At 35.3% G+C, this 4383-nt stretch overlaps 1 protein-coding gene across 1 annotated transcript in view; it reads right to left on the bottom strand.

Moving 5' to 3' along the window:
- Positions 1 to 4383, bottom strand: part of LOC106883831 (BMP and activin membrane-bound inhibitor homolog) — a 115109-nt gene that overhangs the window by 94639 nt on the left and 16087 nt on the right. The gene's annotated exons all lie outside the window — the stretch shown is intronic.

Genomic DNA, 4383 nt, shown 5'->3' with positions numbered 1-4383 from the left:
CACACACACACACACACACACACACATACATATAGATAGATAGATAGATAGATAGATAGATAGATATGACTTGGAAGGCCCTATCGTTGTTAGAATGGGAGTATTCGAAATTGCTGATGTCTGTGACACTATAGATATTTTTACTTTAGGAATACTCAGTAAGAAGTTTGCTTCAATTAGCTTTAACCACTTTAGGGACGGTGCCTTCACTCTATCAAAAGGACAAAGGTCCGCACTTTCGAAAAACTTGCGAAGGATCTAACCCATACCCTTCATTCTCTTGGGCTCATTGTCACAATAGGAACCAGCCTGGAACTCGTTGGTTTCCTGAATGTCACATCAAATCTAAACACTGGTATCTACATACCCTTTCGGAAACAGAATAAAGGACTGATATTTATGAATAGAACTTTCTGCCATGCATCCATAATCTTCAGGAACCTAGTGAATGGTTCTTAGCAGAAGAGTCTCCAGCCTGTCTTTGAATATGTGGAGCTTCGACGTCATAGCCTCTGGCCATCATTGGGCTGAAGAATAAGATTAGCTGTATAACTAATATATACCAAACCCTAACCCTACTAAGAGAAAATATCATCGTAACATTATTTGGTTTACGACCCCATTTTCCTCAAATGTAAAATCTTGTGTAGGAAGAATCTTCTTGAGTTTAGTCGATAACTAGACAAGAAATATATTACTAGATAACTAGATACACAGATACAGGAAGATATTTAATAATCATGCTTTGAAGGTCTCTTTTAACTAAGCACCTTGCATAAGGAAAATGTTAGGAAGCTGGCCCAGATCTAAAACAGAAATAGGCTGCGAATACTGAGGTAATGATGCAGAAACTATTGTGTATGAGGCGGAGGTGGTGTCAAAGGATCCCAGTGGAGTGACGAACGTGCGAAAATAGGTGGATGTGAAAGAAAGCCGCTTCAGAAACAGATTCAACAGTCACAAGTCCTCGTCTAATATCCATGGAAGACGAAATGCCACAACTCCAGCGAGGCATATAAGGACATTGAAGGAAAACACTGTACTTTACAAGAAGTGGACGTTACTAGAAAATTAAAACCCTTAATTTAGCCACAGTAAGAGGGGCAGGCTTCGTTGGTTGAGAGCAGAACCATACTGCAGAACTCCCTTTATCCAAACACTTATCTACCCTGTGAAAGTGAAGTTTCTGCCTTCATAAGTGCAGATATACTTTAGCAAAAGGTTGGAGTTCACCCATGGGTGTTTCTACTTGCTGCAATCCGAGGAATTAGTATAAGATTTACCACACCCAACGTTGATATGCAATCACATACATATATCCACGACCATGCATAATTTTAAAATTAACTCCCCGCTGCAGCTTCACCCTCTCCTTCAAGTAAATGTCTTGCATATCGAGGTTACCTAGTGTGATTTCTATCCAAGGGACTTAACACCAATACGTTAAATATTTTTCATTCGTTTTATTCTTCGTTTTTTGTTTTACAACAGCCATAAAATCCACACACGGGAAGCGACACTTCTAGGCCTCCAGTAGTAAAGAGTTCATACCATACTATTCCTTTCAGCCACTTCTGATAATTGCTGGGCTGGCTCCCAACTTCTTCCACGAAACAAATTCGGATTATATGAGGTTATGGTATTGTATTCTATTAATAATACAGGCATACATACATCCATACATACATCCATCCATACATACTTACGAATATAAATGTATGTATGTATTTATGCATGTATATATTGTATTGTATGTACATATATAAATCCAGGGTCACAAAATGTTCCTATTCCGTGAGTGTGCAAGAGTGACAACAAATGGAATTTTGGATAAAAATTTATTTTAGGTAATGGTAATTCCAGTCGTTTGAAACACCGAAATCCTAAAAAAAAGATGTAAGAAAATTCACACACACACACACACACACACACAACAATAAACTGGATATATTTATGTTGCTTCTAATTAAACGTTAATTAGTTACCTAGATGTTCTCTCTGTATTTATCTATCTGTTTTTCTATCTATCTATCTATCTATCTATCTATCTATCTCTCACTTTCCCTCTCCCCCTCTCACTCTTTCTCTCTCTGTTATCCACACTTATTCTCCGCATATCTCTTATATAAATTACTACAAACTCATACTTTCATATATACACACTCCTCTCTCTTTATAGTGTTCGAGTTTTTAAAATCAACAATATCTCTTTTTCGTTCTAGTACACAATACTTCGTTTTCATTTCGGTATTTCAAGTGAATCACGATATAGACTGGATATATTTTGATACTTTAAACTTGATATAGAAAGTAAACCATAGTACTTGCGTTATACATTTTCTTCGAAAATACATTGTAATATTTCACATTTATCTCCCTGGGTTTTGTGGTGGTGTTACCAAAATGTTAAAATGACATTTCATTTCGAAAAGTAAACAAAGATATATGAAAATTTTTGAATGAAAAGTTAATGGAAATATACGTTTCACCTGACAATATATAAACTTTTCTAATTATGCCAATGTACTGAATATATGACATGAGCAACAAAAAATCAATATAGAACATTTTTCTTATTGAATAAGATAAACCTAATTTAAATAGTTACAGTCGCTTCCTTTTAATTCTTTTATCAATATTTTTTTTCCCACATCCTTTTGGATACTTAAAATAAATTTTCATCTCTGCTTAATTTGTGTCTACTAGAGTACACAATATTACTTCCCTTGTTAACTAATGAGTCTGTAATGCACCTACTTGAAATAGACACATTATACATTAAATTAAAACTAGTAGCTAGCCATTGCACGCGTACATTGTAATGAATATCTTCGATAAGAAGTAAAACCGGTTCGTAATTATGTACTCTAAAATATTAAATTCTGTACTTTTTAGTTATATGATTTGGAGCGCTTAATAATATACTTTGAAATTATTTAAATGTAAAAACAATATGCTTTGAAGTATCTAAATTTGGAATGAGATGTTAGTAGTAATGAGTTTTGTATATATTTTGGAATAACGCATTTTGAAATAATTTGGTTGCGATATTTTGGTCTGATTGCGATACGTATTATCGTATTTTAAAACAATTTGATTGCAATGATATACTTTGAAATAGCTGCAACATGAAAAGAAAAGGATATTTTCGATTTTTTTACCATTTGTCTACATCTCCCAAATTGTGTGGGATACTTTTAACATTTTACTCAAGCATGCACACATATATGCATGCATATATATATATATATGTGTGTGTGTGAGAGAGAGAGAGATTTTATTGATAGATAGATAGATAGATAGATAGATAGATAGATAGATAGATACACGAGCGCGCACGCGCATATGACGAGCTCGTTTCAGTTTCCGTCTACCAAACCCGCTCACAAGAATTTTGTCGGCCTGGGACTATAGGAGAAGACATGGAACCAAGGTGTCGCGCATCGGGATTCAACCCAAAGCCACATGGTCCGAATATATTGAAAAATTGCTGTTTTGAATGAGATAACATTACTCCTAACCAGTGGCCTGGGAACAAAATTTGCTTAAGGGGCGCAAACTCAGGTCCAAATTTTTTTACAAACAAGGCTGATTTTTTTCCAATCTGAATATCAAAACAAACACAATCATAATAATTTTTATTTTATTTTATTTTATATGAAAAAGTAATGCTTCAAATCATTCCAAAAATTTTTCTACAGTGGCTCGTTTTGGCGGTGAAGTTTTCCAAGAGGATACCCAAAGTGTTTTCGTTGTACATACGTTACAGCACAGTGTGTCAAACGGTGTTGCGTCATTGTAGTGCAGAGTCAGGTCTTCAGACAGCGAAGTGTGCTGAACATTCTCTCGCTCGATGCAACAAACCCAGGCTTGCAACATGACGACATTCTCATCACAAAGGCTTGATCGGTACTGCTTTCAGAAGAATGGTGCTTTGGTGAACAAAATTCAATACATCAGTGACCAGGGTAGCCGTACATTCGACTTCTTGGAGGACAAAGTCCAGAGAGTGGTTTCCGCAGTGTATAAAATACGTACCAGGAAACATGTCTTTTAATATCTTTTGTATGGCGTCATCAAAGGCAAAAAGAACCTAATTTTGAGCCTGAAGAAATGTTTAGGCAACAAAAAACATCCGGAATAACCTTAGTTAGTATCTCCGAAGTTTAGTCAGGAAAGTTATAAATAAAAGCCGAGAAAATCTTCGTAGACAACCTGGCTTTCAGAAATATAACGACAATAACTGATTCTTCTTGTTCCATGCCAGAGCAATCACATATAACATCAATAAACATGGAATCTTCAACTTTTTTTTTCTAATATCATGTAGGGTGTTATGAGCATATACCTCTAGGATTTCATTATGTATGGTTGTTGACACTC

Source organism: Octopus bimaculoides, chromosome 9 (genome assembly GCF_001194135.2).
Source record: "Octopus bimaculoides isolate UCB-OBI-ISO-001 chromosome 9, ASM119413v2, whole genome shotgun sequence".
In the NCBI taxonomy this organism is placed as follows: Eukaryota; Metazoa; Mollusca; class Cephalopoda; order Octopoda; family Octopodidae; genus Octopus; species Octopus bimaculoides.
The sequence above is the reverse complement of the archived record's forward strand: the minus strand, read 5'-3'. Positions and strand labels throughout refer to the sequence as shown.